Genomic DNA, 22,052 nt, shown 5'->3' with positions numbered 1-22,052 from the left:
TAAGAGCATTTTGCAAGGAACGAAGAAAAAATCAGCCTAAGGTACTGATATAATTATAGAAACTTTCTTCATTTTCTTTTGATTTTACGATCAAACCAAAATCACAGTTAAATTCATGAATTATTTTGAAAGGTATACACGCTACTCTTCGTAATCAAAACTATTTTTACAAACACGTCCCACAGTTAAGCACAATTTATCATTCAGCCATTGTTTCCTATCTCCTACCAATCACGCCTTTTTACAGTTACACAGAGAACATGATATTTATTTGGATAATGGAAGTTAGCTGTATGGTGTAAGGATTGAAATACATCTGGTTTTCATGGTAAGCGTTTTTGATGGAAGAGTGACGCATGGAAGTATATTGGACGATGTAGTGACGTAAGTAATTGATAAACGGGAATTGGGGAGCTGGGGATGTGGAATTTGTGGAAAAAGGTCGCTTTTCGACTGTGAAGGGCGATAGGAAAGTGTGGGAGACGACCGAATGTAGTGCCGGGAAGTAAATGGAATGGGTGGATTGCCACGAGGTTTAAATAGGAGGGTGGGAGGAGTGGGGGGAGGGGGAGGAATTGCCGTATTTGCCCAGTGGGGGCTAACGGCAACGGGGGCAGAGAGTTTTGCGTGGCATTGGAGTGGGGCATAAGTTCCCTGAAGGCATTAACGAATATCATCTGAAACCCTCCACGGGGGCCAGGAATTGTCCCGAGAATTTACAAAATATGCCCCCGCATGAAATTCCTTGCACCCGAGAATGCACACAGTTAATTGGAAAACTATGAGTACCAGGTGTAAGCAATTCTTATTTTAAAATGAAATATTCCATCAGAACTACTCAAGAGATAGGTCTGAGTAAAGATGACAGTAGGCTGAAACCTACCTTCCTGAAGCCATTCCTCTGAATTCAAGCTTTTACATCTACATCTACATAATACCTCACAAGCCTTCGCAAGAACGCGTGAAAAAGGATGGTAGGACACCAGCCATTTTACATATATTACCTCTTTTTTCCGGACACCCATCATATCTTTATCGATATTATACTCCCAAAGCAGCCGCAAGGAGGTGTGGCGGGGGGTGTTAGGTTATCACCCGTAAAAGACCGGTTATCCGTAAACTATCGGTTAGGTTTTGGATAGATACAAGCTACCAAATAATTATTTAGTCTCTCCCAACATCTCTAATATATTTTTGCCCTTTCCTCATTTGCCTACAATTTTTTTCTCTATTTGGGTCTTCAATCTCCCATTAATAATCAATTTGCTTAGAATCCATTTCCCTGTCTCCTCATGATTTTCCCAAGAGTCTTTTGTCCTCCTTCATCGCACACATTAGTTCCTCAATAGTTTTTCTTCCTGTTCACTTCACCTTCTCCACATCCACCTGTATACACACACACACAAGTATATAATATCATACGCTAAATTTTAACTAAATTATAGCACACTAGTAGTCGTGCTACTAGGATATGCTGAAACCAGAATGGGATAATTATGCCAAATTAGAGGGAGTAAACCTAGTCTTGTAAAGCGTTCCCTTAGTTTTATGGTGCACAAGGCATGTATCTATCCGGAATATTGTCTCTAATATGTGTTCTTCCAAATGGAGGAAAGTGGTTTGCTTCGTTCCTAAGGCACTAATCTCGATTTACAGTGTTCCCATATTACATGAAATGTAAAACATGCCCATGTCTGACTGATTTTACAAATTTGCGGTAATGAATACGAAACATATACATTAACTACACAAGAGGGCTTATTACTAATCTCATTATTTTAAGAAAACATACTTCATTGTTTTCCTAGGGAGCAAATGCCATTTTACCGCAACCTAACTCCCCATCAGGAATGCTGCGACTTATTACCCCGAGATATTTCTTAACTTTACTTCTTTAAAAGAGGGAACGAAGGCTCGGAAATCACCCCTTCTGGGTTCACCTCCCACTTCTCAACGACCCCGGGATGCAAAGAACGCAGAGTAATAATCTTTAACTCCGCAGCGTGGTTTCTCTCCGTCAGGTAGGTACACCCCAGAGGATTTCAGAATGGGACCCACGCAAAGAAAGAGCAAGAGAATATTCTTTTGGGGATTTCGTATCATGAATATCCTAGGGCAAATAGAAATTTCCACATTTTTAATAGTGGAACAACTGCCCAAGCTTTTTTATTGCCTCGGCTTCCGTGACATTTATGGAGTCTGAAGATGGCACTAATATTGGTTGCATTGATGAAGTTGGCTGTCATTTGGTAACAATGGCTTGATTTCCTTTCTTGTCAAACTAAAAAATTGAGTCATTGTGAAAAACAATGGAGCTTTGTAATATATTTTAATAGCAAAGAAACTGCTTGATTCATTCCCAAAAAGAATTACATCTCTTTGGGAATATCCTCAAGATGTCAAGTCCAGAGGTTGAGGCCGAGATTTTGTAAACTTCCCATTATGATAATAAAAAAGAAAGATAATTCAGACTTTGCGGTCTAGAGAGAATATTTTTATTAATCATTCAGTTTCACTATACAGTAGCATCTTCAAAACCAAAGTTACCTAGCAAATGCGAGTAGCTTTACATGTGTCATTACCACCTTTGTTGGGAGGCGGAAGAACAGTATTTGAGACTGGTGGTGTGCAATTCGATATAGGATCACTTTATCCCATCCCTAATTTTAATATTTGCTCTAATTCTCACTCTCCTATGCCAGCCTACCAGCTTTGCTCAACACTTTTCTGCGTTCTTAGAATATTACGTATGCTTCTTGTGAAACGTATTATTTATAGTGTTGTTTTCTTACTATCAAATTTTCACCTGATTAATTTCACTATGAAAGTAAGGGCAAAGTACAGATCTCTCGGTGAGTTACAGAAATTACAGGTTCGCGAACGTAAGGTCAACAAATTTTCAATTATATAATATGCATTGCACTATTAAACAGTTCCACATCATGCAACCTATCATCGGGAAAACCACTTCCACCACATTTATTCCAAACCACCGTCATTGGACAGACAACATTTTGAGGCAATACCTGACAACAACCCGCAAACTACTCCACTTCTTAACACCCCTCCCTCCTAAATATCGCTTTTTTCCAATTTATCCCTTAAATAATGCTCCTACCTTCTCTACGATTTCCACTTAGTGTATATCATGATAGACACAAAATTTAAAGTGTAAACTTGATAATGAAAATTATACGTTGACGCCACGATGCCAAATAAAGTTTTTATTAAAAACGTTTTAACCACTGTCATCAACCAAAGGTTTGGTTAAATAGGCGACGGTAGAGCTCAACTACTCCCAAGCCCAAAGGCGCTTCATGTAAAATTCACATATCAGGTTCAATAATCCCTGCCACCTGTGGTTACTTATTTGTTTTTTAGAAAAATTACTCAGCTTGGATTAATCTGGGGGTTCCCAAACATTTCATTCAGGATCGAATTCCAGTCCTCCGTTTAGTATTTAAGCTATTAACACACTCGATAACCAAAACTTCCTAGAAACGAATAATAATTGCGCGTGTTGTTAGAAACGGTATGGAGGGGCGCGTGGCTGTGACTAGTGGAGAAAGTCCATTTGGATAAGGGAAACGCTGATGGGACTGGTAAGAATTATATCCATTCTGCGTTGGCCAAACACGCTCATTACACACAATGGAATTCCGGCGGGGGGTGGCGGGTGGAATTCCGCTTCGGTTCCCCCTCTCTGATCACACTTGCGCTCGAATAACGCACTAACCACAGATGGGCAATATCACACGACACAGGTTACTCTGTCACTGCGGTGGATGGGGTCACTGCCTGCGTGAAAGAAATATATTCACAGTTTCACGCTGCGTAATGAGCATAAGTTCAAGACTCTGGAGAGCTGAGATGTAACGGCATTTGACTAAGTTTTAGCGGATCTCAGTTAAGCGTATCAGCTTAGGTCGTCCTATAAAGCATTTAGTGCACGGGAATGAATGATTGTGTGAAATTTTCATTTAGCCGGTTTTTTAAGCAATGTGAGCTGTTTATGAGATTTCAGATGTGCTTAATAAATTTTAGGAAAACTCCGCTTTCAGTGTTCAATGAATTAGTGAGAAAGCAGTAGTTATTATTTTCTTTATTGTTATCTTAATTGCATTTTACCGTAGGAGGACATTTGAGTGGAAACAAAGGCTAACAGCATTTAGATTTCTTAGCTTCCCCTAACATAATAGAACATGGCATCATGTACCACGATTAATTCTTCAATTCCGCATACATTTTCCTTAATTCATCCAGTGCAAAAATGCTTAATTTTTTCTGCGGCGTGCTGCGTCCCTTTTCTTGCCTATTACGGATTTCCCACGGCAACCCATTCTCTTCCTGTATCCTGTCTCGAGTTTTCACGTACGTTTTCCACTTCGTAAGATTTAGTTTTCACATTCTTTTCCACAACCAAATCTCAAAAGCCTCCAGTACGCCTATCAACCAGCCTCAAAGACCAAGTTTCCGCACCACAAAATACTGCGTTTGACATGAATGTTTGTACTGACCTTTTCTCATCACCAAGGTTCTTGATACCTCCACTATAGCAGAAATAATTGTCTATACGTGCATAAAATTAACTGAATGAACTGATATTTTAGAGAGGCAGTGTTGGCCTGAATAAATTAATAACTGATTGGTAAACATTCTAGGCGATCTATTAAGCAATATAATACTGAGGCTGGAGCGAAAAAAATTGACGATACTGCTGCGAACACAGTGCGTTTGAACAGATGTATCACCTACCCTTAAGCTTCTAGATATTCAAATTCTAATAAAATATTGACTTACTTTGCCAAATTTTTATCTTCTTATTCTCCGAAAACAAACTACTTTTAAATTATACTTTACGTAATCAACTCAGAAGAATATGAGGACACCTAACGTAAATAATTGTTTGTTTTCTCATAAATTAACATTTATGATCAAAATAATAAGTATACAAGCAATAAATTGCCTCAAAAGAGGTTATCGACAAACGCTGACTACGATTTTGGAAACTTGAACGGAACACCAATTTAAGATATAGTTACTAGACCAAATCATTAACGCGCTCGATTGATATATTTTCTACCTATTCATTTGTATATAGTTATTCAATCTTATACGAGGTAAAATATTTAAATAAATAGAAGCTCACGTGTTCCACGGAAGCAAGGACTTCCTTATAGTTGAAAGAATTACTAAAACTTAATTATTCCACATTAAACTTTCACCAATCAAGACGCGGGTGTCGTAGGGAAACAACATCATTTGAATATAATTACTAAAGTTTTCCTTATAAACTCACACGTCGTTCAAAGGGAGATTAGTACTTCTTGGAATGAGGGGGAGCTTTCCAATGAGAATTGGGCGATTCAGGTCCCATATTCCCATGCCTCCCTTCGCATAGTCGTTCAATCCTCGTGCAACCACAATTCCACATTCCCCTCGCTATAAAGTGTGTGTACACACATTTTTGTAACCAGTTTTACCTGATGTTAAGGGTTTCGGCATATGGAACGAGTCGACATAAGGAACGTGCTCAATAAAGTTTTTTAAGAAACTACTGGATATTGAAAATTGAAAAATAAAATTTACATAGTTTAACTGAGGATAACAAACATACCCTAGATACTAAATTTTAATTAAATTTTTATTTTTACAAACTCCCAAGAAGAACAGATTCATACCACGTTCCGTCCCTAATTAGTAATCTACTCAATTTTACTTATACTTTCCTAAAAAGACATACATTCTCTTTCGAAGCTGAATCTAATAAATACTAAGATTGAGTAAAAAATATGCGAAAGAAGACTTATTGCTTCATACCTTATTCAGTATAAATTTAACTATTAACGGAATCTTGTGCAATGATTAAATATTTGTGATTACCTTTATGAAACATTGCCTATCTTTACACGACGTTTTTATATGTACGTGTGAGGATAAACTCTGTAGACGCAATATAGACTCAAAAATTTCTCAAATGTGACCTCAAAGGTCGACCTCAAAGTCAGTTATCACAGTAACTTCGACAAAAAACCGTTCACGCGCACATGCCCAGCAAAGCATCGTAAAGCAACCGTTTAACGTTTAGCACCAGAGAGGGGGCATGGTGACACGCGTAACGAGTTGGCGACAACATTTTGGCAAAACAATACCTTGTACCTTCAAAAACACTAGCGTTCCGTACTGCTCCAAAAAGCACCGTGATGTAGCGTGGGCGTCAGGACGTCGGAACTTAGAATCAAGTACGAGTAGCTGCCACAGCAAACATGAATATTCGGTACGCGACAAGCTTCAACTCGATTCACGGGTGCACATGTAAAAACCTTACTCTGTCACATCGTTCAAAGGACATCGAGATTCTAAAAAATTGGTGGGTTTGTTACTGGAAGAACACAAGTGTAACAAACATGATGGTCTAGAATGTTCAACACCAGGTTACGAAGTCCTGTCCACATCGAAATAGTGCAGTTTACGCCGTGTTTTTGGACAAAAGAAAATAAAAGTACTCACTGAATCGAATTCAGTAAAACAGTATCTATGTCCTTCATATTCTCAACATTTTGTGAACGTATACTAAATGAATATTATCCTCCATCTGAGGGAGATTAAGCATCATTAGACCGAAATTGAGTAAACTTTATAGATAAATTATATATATATATATATATATATATATATATATATATATATATATATATATATATATATATATATATAGATTATACGAATGGCTACTATATGCATAGGAAACTAAGGGATGACTGAATGGAAGCTTAGGTAAAATCTAAAAATATGCCATTTCGGGAATATTTTTAGCTAAAGCTGACATGTTTGGTAAATACAGTAGAATAAGATATCCACCCAGGAGGACCACATTAATTAACTACAAAGCATTTAAGAAAAATTGAAAAATGCTCTAATATGCTTCACAAGGATAGTAAGAAGTTATTGAAAGGTTTAAAATAACAAATTTGAATTAAAATGAACCCACATAGGCTGCAATACTTTCCACCCAAATTTCGCAAGAGTGGTAAAACTAATTCAAACACCGCAACAATTTTCACAGAAAAAAAATATTATTCTTTCCCGATATCCCTTTCGCGCACACTGAAGCGCGCAAACACACTACCATCTCACGCTCTAGGTGTGGTTCGCCCGAGGATATGACGCAGATGTAGATGTACGTTCAGTTACAATTGTGGAGGCGCGCTTAAAGCTTCAGCGGCACGCTTCGCCCATCGTCAGTCCGCACCATCCCACACGCACACAAATTTCCATTCCCCTCTCCACCCTCGTCCGGCAACACCAACTCCCCTTTCGGCCCTCCCTCCCCCCACCGTAGATGCTTCATTACTCATTCCCCCACGCACCTCATCCTCCTCCCACGCTCGTAAATCTTCGCCGGGCGACCGTAACTTTCACCTCCCACCATAACACGCGCGCGAAATCTCTCTCTTTCTCCCTCTCTCGACCTCTCTCCTTCTCTTCCTCTTTCCCACTCCCCCCGGCCGGCCGTCCTTTTTCATCTCCATCTCTCTCCTCCACCTGGAAGGACGACTCATCGCGCCTATTCACTTCAGCCACCCGCCGCCCTTTTTTTACGCCCCGTACAGGAAAGAGGGAATAATAATACGCCACCGCCGCTGCCAAACCCTTCCCATTCACCTCCCCACACAACCGTACCCTCTCCACTCCTCCACCCCCGCATCTTACCAACCTTTTCTACTCGGAAGTCTCTATCAATCCCTCTCTTATCGCTACTCCTCCGACCCAGCCTTCTTTCTCCTCACACAACTCACTTCCTCTCTCTCAGTTTCATTTCCTTTATCATCCTCCATCTCTCTCTCTCTGCCTTCCTTCCTCGTCATGGCCCAACTAGTAGCTCGCGGGGAAACACGAGTCCTTCACCCGTTCGTTCCCTGTTCCGCTCATTCCCCCTGATTTTTCTTCTCAAGGGTTAGCAGACATTCTAGGCCGACTCGCTCGAGAACTGTTTTCAAACCGCTCGCAGCCTGGTGAGAAGAAGTGGCGAATCGCGTATAAACTTATTTATTTTTTCCTCCATCCCGCAATTTATTCAACCAGAAGCTGCTCCAGTATTATTGATCGTGCGATGTGTACTTAAGGAGCAATCGGCAATTATTCCCTTCAGGCAAATCTGGCCGGGACAAGAGGTTTAACATGTAGGTATATTTTTGTCGGGAATGAGGGGGGGGTTTGGTTATCCTCTACACATATCTAAAAAAAATTCAATACATGACCTACTGGCTCCTGGAATCCTTGATAAGAGACCTGAAAGTCCAAATACAAAATAGTAATCCGTTTAAATAAGGCTAGAAAGTAAACAAATTCCTTTTTACAGAGCATGACCTGCATTCATAACAAGAATGAGATTCTACGTAAAATATCCCTCTGTGCGTATGATTCTATATAATTCAAAAGATGATTATCATATTATTTGTCACAGCGATAGCAAACTAAACATATAATTACTTCTTTTTACCTTGGTGGCATTTCATGAACGGTTCAACACGTGGATCAACTTTTCTTATGAATATTTATTTTGTACATACTCTCTTACTTCGTAAAATATATCATTTATCTTTGAATATTTAGCGAAATTATCCAACAACATATTTATATTGCTGTTCAATCTTTCCACACACCGGAGTAAAAGTTCATTCTTTGCACATCTTTCGCCAAAATTGCCAAAGAGAAAGGTTTTTTCTATCATATCCCTAAGGGCTATGTTAAACAACGTCTTGACAGTAAATAATAGAAATGCGAAGGTTCTCCGTTGTTGACTCGTGAGAGTCAGCTAATTTTCTTTCGCGTAGAGTTCACCATTTTTTTTATTTTGTCCTTATTTTTCCCACATGCTTGTATACATTTTGCTACTACTACTAATACTAGGAATTCCTCCGACTGTGATGTTCCTCTGACTGCCTTGAGGCCTGGATACAAACACTAAGAAATATGCACTCAGGTCTTTCCGCCGGCAATGGATACATCATACCCGGATGTCTCATTCAGAATTAAACAGTTCAAAAGGAAGGTAAATCAGGTTAAGAAATGGGAGTGGAAAAGGAGTAGGAAAAACCAGAGCCTGCACATTCCAAGAACAAGACGGTTTTGATGTTCCCTTTAAGTGATTAAGTTACACTTAGTAATGATATTCATTTAACAATCAAGTAGCTGTTTAGAAAATAATTTAAATCTTAATTAATTATAACCCAAAACATTTGTCTTCTACTGGGATAATCGAATTCCTATGGCATGCAATTATCACTTGGATATGATCCAAAACTTTAAAACTAAGAATTATTTGATCTGCCTGCTTCATACCGCTATATGCTTCAACAATGCTTCATGTTCCATATTTTCTCTACCTTATGATATTTACCATTTTATGATTTCCATTCCATATCGCAGAGGAGATTAAAAATAAACATCAAATATAGGGATGGTCAGACGAGTGCATAGTTTGATCAGACCCGTAACTTCCATGAAGCTAAAATTTCAAACTGTCAAGATTAACTAGGGTCAAGAGTCAACTATTGGCTCGCTGCTTGGCTAATGCCGTTAAACTATACCACATAAAAAGGGCAATACTGTAAATATTATTTCTAAATGATTTCGAGCCGTCAATTAACAGGAAACAGAGGATTATTGGGCAGTTATTACATATTTGATTAGTGAGAAATATTTCACACCAGTTCTCTGCCATAGAAAATTATTTCACAACTTATACATCAAGTGGTATTCTTATAATGACGTAAATCTGTACATATTACATTTATAATAATTTAAATAAAATATTACTTATATATATAATATTTATATATAATATATTTTATAAAAGTTTAAGCAACAATTTTTACGATATTGATATTTAATGAAACCATTAATATAACAGAAAACCGGAGGATCTCAATTTCACGTTAATTTATACATTTCCGAGCTCTCTCCCCCGTAATTTCATATCTGCCCCCTTCCTGATTTGTGGAGCTGCCAGGTCTTTCTCAGTTTCATCGAATTTAATGGCGTCATCCTTTGCTTCTTTCCCTCGCTTAAATATTCTTGTAGCAGGCTTTCTTAACGACACAAAGAGTAACCTTTGAAAACTTTCAAGGAAACAAAAGTAAAAACATAAAACTAATCCAATTAACTATTATCAATAATTTTACCTCACAAAAAATATTACGAACTGCTAATTATTTAGATTAAAAAATATTTTCAGGGTCCCCAGTGTAGTATCCAACGTTTATTAGGAATTCAAATGAAAACAAAATTCCTTATTCTCGAAATCATAATGGATGTATATTTTTCCGTTATAACCTTCCATATAAGTGTTAAGCGTAAACCAGGCTAGTTTAAATTAAAAAGGTCTCAATATCCACCAAAGAGAGCAATTTATAAGGCTGCAATAAAAATATTCCTAGATCGTCCTTACCAGTTCGGGTTGATTGCTCATCCGTCCCTGTTGATTGTGAGGCAGGAGAGGAAAAGGATTAGGTATGTTGTACAGAAAAAGAAGAGGAAATAAATATGAGGAATCAAAGGGTTTATTGCGGTGTAGGGTTGTATTTTGTTGGGAGAGGGTAAGAAATATATCGTTTTTAATTGGTATCCATCCAAAACATACTTTCAAAAGTAAACTACCGAACAAGAAAACTCTCATACCTGTTTTTTTACATAAGAAGTCGATACAAAGTTGTATTAATGAATTTATCGGATACAATATGTCACGAGTTCTCCATTTTTCTCTCTATTCGCGCTAAGCGTTTCATCTAGTTTACTTCTCAAACTTCTCCTTTCCTTCATAAACCCACGATCTTTAAATACTATATACCCACAGTTAAGATCGCTACTGAATCCCTCCTCATATAACATCCCCACCTGATATTTCTCTCAAATGATCTCATTCACTTCATGCGTCCGTTGAGAATAAAAGATTGCTTCCCGGAAGAGGCAAGTCCGGTGAAAAATGCGTGTTTACTCATTTTCGCCCATCCCACTATCTCTCTCGCTTTCTCTCTCAATCTCATCTCTTCCTGCAGCTCCCAATGTCGACGCTCGGGTGTGGCGAGGAAAGGAAAACGGAAAACGCTTCCAAGTTCGCCGAGAAAGAAAAGCAGGGAGAAAATGAATAAATGTTTCCCCAGCTCCCATGCGAGTTTTTGCCTCAGGAGGATATTTTCCTCGGGAAATATTTTCTCCGGACGATATTTATACTGTTTCTCCCCCCCCCCTTCATCCCCGACTCCCACCTTTACCTAACTCGAACATTTTTGCATTTGCATAATTCATTAGTAAATCACAGGCCTCCTCCCGCATCTGCCGTTCGTCCACTAGGAGAAGAGGGGGGAAACGGACCTCTGGGTGCGCTTCCCTTTAAAAGCGTTCCTGGACAAAAGGCCACCGTTGGGGCCCGCGAGGACGGTCCTGGGGGAATGGAAGGGAGAGAAGGTGAGGGGTTCCGAATTCCAGGGAAGAATTTCGGGGACTAAGTTATCCGGGAAGTCCGGAAGAGGTCAGGTCACCACTTGGTGTGACCCAGGGTTCCACCTAAACAGGAGGCGGAAAATTTTCCTCCTTCCGCGTTCAGAGCAACCTCAAATTTGCACTCGGCGGAGGGAGCAGAATGACCTTTAGTGGCCCCGTGCGTTTAGTGTGGGGGACAAATCGGAAATGGAAAACCACTTGGGACTGGCAGCATGGGAACGGAGTGCAAGCAGTCCGGAATGAACAGATTCAATGAGCATCACGCTTGAGGTAAATTCCAAGTCCCTCGCAAGGAATTCTTTGCAAGGAAATTAACACCGTAACTGAATGCGGTTGAAGAAAGCACTCAAGTTTCATATACCGGCCGGTTAATTGATGTGGAGATTATTACGGTGAATCATTAAAACAGCCAATTATAAGTATTAAAGAAGTTAAATCAACTTCAATGACTGATTACAATCCGATTATGACTTGACTGTAACCTTTGCTACTAGCTGTTCAACATTCATTTTCTTCCGCACTAATGCTTCCTCTTTCTCATTTTCCCTCACGCTTTACCTGATTCATCTACGTACGTCACCCTTCCCCGAAATTCAGGTGTTCTTGGTCCATTCCCGTTACGTTTTATTGCAGATTAGCGGATTAATTCAATAATAAATTTGAAATAATAAAATAATTTTTCCATAGGAGTGTTTAAATGAACCTACTGTAATAACGATTTCCTAGCTACGGAGCAATGTTAACCCGATTGACTGAAGAATGCCAAGCAAAGAATTCAAAATAATTCTACGAAACCACTCCATCACAAGTTTAATGAGTGACTTTTTTCCACCAACACATCGTAGACAACCGCATATTTCTGAATGAGAGTCCCCGAACCCTGAACATGACGACTTCGTCCGTGATAGAACTTAAATGGAAATGGGCTATACGCATGAATTGATCGACGCATGGTATGTGGGTAACTTTTCTAAAAAATGAATGATACTAATCTGCATAAAATGCTATAAATCTGTGATACAAGATTCTTAAGTTTATATTGATGTGGAAAATCGACCAATCTTGTCATTTCAGTGAATATTCAATATATTTTTTCCCCGCCCATTCCTGAAGCTCTCGGATTTTTTACCTTTGAATGTTAGAATGTACTGCAACGTTTTTCCTCTATATTCTTTGATTTAATGGGTCTACAAGCGCGTGAAATGTCATGTTCTCCGGATCTCCCCGCACGCCGGTGGGAATCACCCGATAATGGAGCACACAGCGACAATAGGGCCAATTCCAAGCTCCCCCTAATGGAAAAGCTCGATTACTGTGGGTCCTCCGTGAGAGAAGGGAATGAGGGTGGTTGCTTCTATGCCATATGGAGACAATACTCTGGCCGAAAAATCGTGCACACACGAGAACGGGTTACTGCAGCCTCCAGCTTTGACATTAAAAATTACTTCCGTAAGAAAACATTCCATTCCTAGTTGATACAGTATATGTGATAGAATGGAATAATATGAGACACTAAAATCTAAATTTAACACTACACGCTTAAAGTAGAATAAACTCCCCGCAGATTCCATCGTAAATTATGTTTCCTCGATAGCTAGGAAGTGCCTGCTTTTAACTAGGAGTGTCTGTTTTCACCGGCGACAGAGGTATCAGCCGCTGGGATTTGGAGAGCGGCACTGCCGAAATATCTTGGAGACAGGTTTCGATCATGTTTTTATCGAGCGGCGGTTGACCGCCGGGTTCTTCTAGAGGCGAGAGGTTTGACTCTGGTCTACATCCTTTCACCGGGAAGTCCTTGTTTTGTTTTGTTTACTGGTTAAAGATGACCCTTATCTCTTGGTGTTGATCTTAGACTCCGCCTGTTTTGCTACCGCTGCGTGCTAGTAGCCGGGAGGGAATGTATACGAGTGTTTTTTTAATTGCGCTTTCCTTCTTCACGCAAGCGTGTTGAATTTGATTTTTTTAATGGCTGTGCGCCGCTTAAACACGTTCACCTTGCAAGTTGACGAGTAGGCAAATCCCCCTACCCCGTTGGAGGTCCGTCTTTTCACGTTAGAGTCGCTGGGCCTCAAACCCGAACAGATGGTGGCCATTCAATTCGGATACGATCATGATTTGATATTCTTGAAGCTAGCAATCGAAGCTGCAATGTCTAGGATTTTGGACAAAACTCTGCAGAAACTACCGTTTCCGTCCTCAAGTGACAAGATGATGACAATTACTATTGACGACACAATCCTGTATAATGTCAGAGTGATTGGTCTCCCCATGAAGACACCGACAAGTGAGCTCCAACGTTTTGGAAAAATCCATCGGTCGTGGAAGAAAATGTGGGAGGGAGACGAGAGTGGGAGGGGCGTGCGTTGACTAGTATCAGTGGTGCGGATGACGGTCGTGAGAAATATCCCCCCGAATCTCCACATCGGAGGCAACTGGGTCATCACCATCTGTGAAGGTCAGCGCCACACTTGTACTGACTACATTCAAGAAGGCCTCGAGCGAAAGATCTGCCCTCAGAAAGAGGGAGGGAGGGAAGAGCTATGCCGAGGCTATGGCGATGGCCTCCAAACCGAAAGCCGTGGAGATGGCCGAGCCCGAGGTAGCTGTGGGGGAGAGGGCGCGGTCGCTGCTACTCATCGAGGGTGCGGTACGGGCTGCTCCCATCGGTCCCCCGCATCCCCCTCCGCTTAAAGGGAAATGCCAGCGGGAGCGAAAATTGTCAACAGCAGAAATAGATCGGGAAAAGAAGAGAGCAGACGACCCCAAACTCCTGGTCTTGAATACCAATCTACAAGTAGCTGAAGTGCCTATTACCTCGCCTAGTCTCACACGACATCCGGCCACCATCTCTATGACCCCATCAAATAAGGAGGGATCATCTTTAGCCCCTTCTTCCCCCGCCAACGTCATCGACGCCCCCGCCTTTCAATCCTTGCATCACTAGCTTCAAACACCCCGAGAACCTCTGGTGACAGGTGAGGAGGATGCATTTGATTGCAACTATTCCCCGTCCCTTACAGCTCGCAAATGGACTACTTTATCATTTACAATAAAGGTAGCGTCACCGACCCCTGAAGTCGACACACAGGTGTACACAAGTTTCCAGCGTCAAAAATTCCAGATACCCTATCGTCCTTCTCCGCTGAGGTCAGCCAAGGTGTCCACGATCTCCCCAGCGTTCTAAGACCACAATAAACTGTTGCCCCTGATTTTTCCGGACCACACTCTTTCGGTAGATTACACTCAGTCCCCCCCGAGGCCACCGATGTGGAGCCGGTTCCTTCTAGCTGTATAGGTAACATGGGGGTCGTAAATGGGCCTATATTAACGGAGACTTTTCCTGGAAGGCTTCAATACTAGTTCCCTTTCAATGAGACAGTTACAGTTTTGCAGCTTGACCTGAATCCTAAAACCTGATTAGGTAAGGGAATGTTTTCAGAGGGATCCCAAGAAGAATATCTGATAGAGTAGGAGGACAAAATAGGAAAGGTAAAATCCCGCGCAGAGGTTAAGAAAGTTGGAATGAGTGTGGCAAGTGATAGGTGTGGAGAGAAATAGAACGTTTGCAAGAGATTTACTAGAGTGCCCTCTGCTCTGAGGTCAGAGAAAGGTAGCTTCCTGGGCAGAAGTGGCCGATTGCGCACCACTGCATTAAATAGCCACGGTAGATATTATCGCGCTGGTCTACGGGGTTTCTCCTGCCCATCCATTTTCGTTGTGCAATTCGACCGACTAATTTACCCGCGAGCAGTCTCTTGAACGTTAGAAGGCGCCCTCTCGTCTCCTTGAAATGCCGGCTGTGCTGACTTAGTTGTCAAGGAGTGCAAACTGCTACATGTTGCGTTAGAATGGAGGGAGGAAGGACAAGAAATAAAAATCCCATTTGAAAAATTTTTCTGACGATCTAAATTAGAAAATTGCATAACTTTCTCTTATTAAAAATGATACCATTATAAAATAATTTGAACAAATTTCCGTTTTTTCTTTTAAAACATAATTATTACTAAAAGAATATTCTTGAACGACTGAGGATGAATATTTAATTGAATCAAATTCAAAGCTCAATTTTCGGAAAAATATCTCGATTAAAACACATTAACTTCACATTCATTAGGCTTTTGTGCATAGTATCCCGTTAGACTTTGAAAAAGCCGACACAACCATGATCTGTAATGATCATAGTATTCCTCTGGTTTTTAAATTGTTGCTGTATCTTCCTCAGTTATTTTACGCTCCAAACTTACATACGTGTAAGTTTGAAAATCGACGATGCTAAAATGTTTATAATTTGGAACCATTTCATAAGTTTTCATATTTATTTACAAATACATGATTACTTCATCTACAATCAATACATCGGGAAGAGGATTCATGAAACAATAAATAGTAATTCTAAGCTTGTACAATAAAATTATTCAATTTTTGAACAATTTAAGATAAAAAAGTGAAAGAAACTAAATCATTGATCCTAATTACTTAAATTTCCAAATTCGAAAATTAATCCTCTGGTTATCCGACACACACTTCACCAGAGAATGTCTTAATTTTTATAAGCTGACGCCCATTTACAACTATGCCAAATAAAATTATTTCGCATCATTTCATGCAAAAGGTCATTTATGTTTCCTTTTGATTTATCACTTGAAGAAGTGATTTCATTCCAAACGATCTTATTATGGCAATTATTTGACAAATTTCTACGGTGACTATTTTATGGAAACAAAGCTTAAGTCCCCCATTTGCCGTAAATTTTCGTCAATATGAATGTCTTTTTACGGCTAACCGCGCTTCTCTCAATCCTTCGCCATTCTTGTCCATCCAATTCTCCACCTACCTCTCTCAAGTTCCCTGACAAAATATTTATTTCCCGACAACAATTCCGTCCTTCCACAAAACAGATTCCCCATTCTCCGAGATTTTCCTTCCAGAACTTTGTATGGCATTCCATTCTTTCAATTTCTCTCGGTCTTACGATTTCCCTTCTACCCACGAGAGCGTCTTTTTCTTTCATTCTTCTTCAAAACACTCATGTTTACACAAGGAAGTGTGCATATATTCCAACGCAGGAACGTATGGCGCAGGTATCCTTGGCCGCCTGTAGTTTATTCTCGTCAGTCTCTTAACATATATTTCTCCTCCTTGGCGCTATAACCATTTCTCTCTTCCTCAATTTTTTTCTGCTTTCATCCTCCATAGATGCACCCTTTTAAGGTTATTTTTCTCTTCGTCTCCCTTTCACACACCGTAACTGTTTACTCATCCACTTTGGCAAGCCTAACTAATCCTCTTCTCTTCCTCCCTTTCCATCAGGCAATAATCCCTATCCCCGTTTTGGTATAACCTCAACGCGGCTTGTTTGCATTACTCGATTGTTCTCCCCCACTCTGGCACAATTGTTATAATAATGTGGCTCCATACATTTTAGAACAATTGTAAAGTATGAAGTTCAAGGTCACAACGCTACATGGCAGCGTCGAGGTTTGGATACTTGAATGTTAGCACTTTTTCATGAAAGGTCGGGGTAACAAACATAACTCAAACGAAAAACGCTTTCAAAAAGGTAAGTTATGTTGCCTCACACTGTATTTACGATAATAGTTCATTTTATTTGTTAATTTTTACCCATATTATCGGAGGATCACCTGCAATAACACAACATATATATTTACAGTACTATGAAGACAATATACGTTTCTAAATTCAAATGGGACCAAGAATAAAATAGGGACTTGAAAGAATCTTTAATCAACAAATATCACAGGTCACAGCTAACAAAAATATATACACATTCTAGGAAATACTAGGTTTACGCCAAAAATAAGTAGAATATATTAGGGGAAAAAATTATTGCAAATCAAAATCCAAATTGCTGATATTCTTCATAAAAACTCCCTATATATAGACACATCAATGCTAGTGCCTCCGCCAGTTGTGGAATGCTTCCTGCAAGATGCGATATACTAATTCATGGACCCGTCACACAGGTTTCATTGACATAATCGAGTGAACGAAATGGTACTCAACGGGGATATACTTGTGTTTTACTCAATGCCCCATGTCTTGTCACTACTAACGACCTATTCTAAAAAAATCGAGTCACTTTAAACGTGGCCCAAGAGGTCCAAGGCAAGATTGCTCCGCAAGCAATCTTCTGATAGTACCTTGGGAACCATCTTTGCTCACCTTTCTCATGACTTTATCTTCTGGAGGAATGAATGCGTTGCTCCATGGAAGAGGGCATCGTGGGTTTGTGACGCGACCCTCAAATAGGGGTCCGGATACGTTGCGATCTGCAAGCTGAAACGAATCACAGACAACTGTAGCGGGTCGCGTTACTTTTCATAGACCTATTACCACCTATCCCGCAACAAATTTCCCCACTCGAGCAGTCCACGGTGGAAAAAAATAATTCTACATTTTTTGGATAAATACTACACGTGAACGTATGTTTCAATTTTTTTCTGGTTTATTCATTCATTCATCCATTGGTAAAAATGCATTACGAATTCATTAAAACCTACATACAAATATTATTACGTTGTATTGCGTTTATTAAATATACAGAAAAGGGTTACAAGAATTTTGTTTCGTAGGGATTTTTCCGAAAGGCCCTTTGGTCAAACATTTTCCTGGTTCTCCTTTTGGTAAGGCTTTTACAGAAAAATGCTATATTTTATTAGGTTACTAAATTCATCTCGTTAAATACACAAAATTTATTTTTATGCTGACTAATACCCCGATCCTAATGTAAACACGAACGAAGGGTATTTAAATTGTTTTCAATATAATGTTTGCAGTGATAATGAATTAATTCGCATGCATTCGTTAATGGAAATTAATTAATGAGAGCAACTAGATTCACGGATGGAATGATTAAGCAAGGCTCTTCAAGTATTTAAGGAATTAAAATCGGTTGCGGTTAGAGATGAAAAAGCGGGAATCGGTCGAACAATTCTACAGTAGAAGACAGGAAGGAAAAAGGATGTGATTTAAAAATGACAGCGGAGAAAGACATTAAAAGGAAGCCCTTCTCGTCGAACAGTCCGATATCAAAGCATTAGGAAAAATAGTTCATGGAATATCTAATGCTTTAACATAAAATGAAAGAAAACGCTAATGATGCGCATTTATCCGAATGGATCCTCACCTAGTAAAGTTTGTAAAATAAGACGCATTGGTAGAAATTCGTTTGGTTCATCATGAAAATATTTGAACACCTCCAGGACAAAAGGTAAATATCCTTCCTTTTCGAATTTATACTTCTATTTGGTTATAATTACATACTCCAAAGTCCTTTTGAACCCTCGCTACAGTAATTATATGAAGCAAAAACCGAAATCCGAGGTAATTTGCGTCATCAGGGGTTGGTTGGTAATTTGGCAGAGGTAGGATTTTTTCAGAGTGTGGCGTGAAGGTATGAGGAAACCCGGCTTCGCCATTATTCTTCTCTTGTCTAATGCAACCTAAAGCTCCATAATTTAACGTATGAAATACTCTAAATAGGGGAACTAAAGTTGAGATCGAAATACCTCTGAAAAATCCAACAATGGCCAGGTTTCAACACCTGACCCTCAGATTTATCAGCAAGTACATGAGCCACCGCACCAATCCGATTCTAATCCTACTTTAGAACACTTATATAATTATTAATGGATATGATGCAAACATAATTTTAAAGGATGAATGGTGAAGAGGGAAGAAATTCACATTGTGCACCAATTATATTCAAGCACCATATATATGAAATTTAGAGAAATAATCTCATAGCCGATGCTTTACACTATTATAATGTCAACACCTAGTAAAAACGAATTGAATAATAATACTCCAGCTGAGCTTCAAATATATATTTAAATGACTAAATGTTTTCAGCATGAAATGCGTTAATAATTTCTCACACAACTCCAAGCAAATTACGAATCCAAGCAATTCAATGCCGTTTAAGTTATTCCTGTAAAAAACTCAAAGAGAATTGACTCTTTCAGACACATATGGCTTGTATCAAGCATTAGACGTTGAGGATGACATTAACTTTCTACGCACATAAAATATGGTTGCTTTAGAAATAGCATAATATGTACAAAATACGGAGATTTTTTTACAGAGAGATGGACTGCCGGAATTTATTTAAGAATGAAACATTATACTCCGTATCTCCTTCACAAATAGGGTTAGGACTCCGTCCTCTAGCAGAACGACTCCCGATCCTTCTAAACATGTCATTTTCCCCATATCTAACATTTTACAATGCAGATTATTCTCATGCGTTCAAGTCTCATTATTCTGACTAAATTCTAATCCTCGAGGAAAAAGAATGGAATCCCGTTGGAATTTTAGTTCTTATTCGGTGTTCCTGAGTGGATTCTCTGCAATCTTTTGAAATAACTGAATTTCTTACTCTTTCTGTTGGACTCCGCGATTTTGCTATATTTGAGTATAAAACCATGGCAAAGGCGGCTTACCTGTACTTTTTCTTGATAAGTACGTCATATTAACTGCAGCCTGTTTTTTTCGAAAAAAACCCTTATTCAAGATTCAAAATTAATTTTCATTCGAGGTTTACTCCAAAATTCACCCTAGAATAAATTAAAGGCTTATTTTTTGAAACGATCCAACTGTTCTCTCACAATCGTTGGATGTGGAATAGGAGTAAAAGGGGAATTATATACAACATCAGATAATTTTTTAAATATTAATTTTTAAAATTTGTGTTAGTTAATATATGCTCTAATTATTTTCATTCAGTTCAAAATATGACTGACAATTACCACCGGACTTGCATTACCTCCCTACTGCGCCCAGTAAATGTACGCTTTGCGCCCTTTCAGATCACTTCAACGAAATACGTGTATCTATTCCCTCTGAATAAATCCACAGTGAAATTTATACATTTACAACAGCTTAGATATCCTTCGCTATGATTAAATAATTGGAGGCAATAATCAAACGGAGAAAACCAAAAAATTAATTCCTCTTCAAAACAAGTTCAGAGTTCAAACTTTAAAAAAACCTAATATTGCATTGCAACTAGAAAGAAAGATGTATTTTCCCCGTGATTAGAGACGTAATTAACATGGATTTTTAAACGAAAGAGCGTTCTTTGCTATATAATGTATACTGTGGATGAGGTTTCAGTCAAGAAATTTCAGATTTCAAAGAAATTTCAGTGAAGACCCCAAAAAGACCATGTTTATCCTATATTAACAATCAGTGCCATGGTCTTCATGATACTAGCCTACAAAGCGTCATGTTAAATAAATTATTTGCAATTCTAGCAATAAAATTTAGGCAAAGTCTTCCATCACAATTCCATTTTCTCTCTGGATGTTTAACAGATTAAGATAGGATTACATGCAATGAACATAGTTTCATCTTAGAGGTAAACCTAAGTTCCCCGAAAACTACTCAACCGTAACGTGTTCCCCCACGCATTATTGATCCAAACCTAGGACATGAACTCATAACGTCTTCTTTATGTGTTAAGACAATGGCTATCATCCGCTCTGATATGTGGCTGAATGTTCCTTGTTCTTTGTCCCGGAATAACGATTTTACGTCCGCCGCGTTCCATTCCGCCCAAAAAATTCCTTCCAATCCCCGCCTCGCCTACAACCGAACCAACCAGACCAGCATCCCTCCCATTGCCACCCCCTTTCCAATTCGAAGGGCGAATCTTTCCGCTCGTTGAATGTCCGTCTCACTCACACACACACACACACACACACACATGCACACATACATAGCACCCACATGCCCGCCTCTTTCCCCCAACGAACACTTTTCGCCATGCTCCGACCTAAAACTCACTCCCCATCCTTTTCCCATCGCCATTCTTCTCTATCTCAGCAGCGTCCACGCCAGTGATGGCAAGTCTTTCCCTCACCAACGCTCTACAGGGAAAATGAAGGAGAGAGAGAGAGGTCGAGAAAACAACCCAACAAATCCCTAATGGATCCATGATCCCACGGGCACACATACACAAGAAACCATATTGCGCGCTCGAATGCACCAGTGATAACTTGATGACTTAGCAATTCCTTATCCTTCAAATTGTATTTAGTGAAATCGAATTTTAGTTCCTCCACCACGAATATCCGTATTTTCATAAAACAAACCCGAGTCTGCCCTACAACTGTGACAAATTCTTAAGATGAAAACAACCACCAAATTGAAATTATTGGATATATTAATTGATGACGGTGGAAATAACCAAACGAATTCTTTAGTCTTTACGCCCATTTAATAACGATTATGAAACGGTTCCAGTTCTCAGAGTCATTCCATCAATTTCATGCGGACGGAAGTCTTCACATTTTGCATCAAAATGGGATTACTGAAATGCCAGCCGAATACTAGCCGAGATTCTTGTAGTTCATACAGTTTAAAACTCATTGTCCGATGGAAATTTGACATAACTTAGAATTTGGAAACATTTGACTTAGTAAGCAACCATTTCGACAGTTGTTTAATTTTGAAATAAATATTTTTTGCTTACAATTACTAGCTTCAAATTTGAAAAATTCTAATTTTTTATGACAATTTTATAG

The sequence above is a fragment of the Hetaerina americana genome, unplaced genomic scaffold (assembly GCF_022747635.1).
Source record: "Hetaerina americana unplaced genomic scaffold, ioHetAmer1.1.p SCAF_6, whole genome shotgun sequence".
In the NCBI taxonomy this organism is placed as follows: domain Eukaryota; kingdom Metazoa; phylum Arthropoda; class Insecta; order Odonata; family Calopterygidae; genus Hetaerina; species Hetaerina americana.
The sequence above is the reverse complement of the archived record's forward strand: the minus strand, read 5'-3'. Positions refer to the sequence as shown.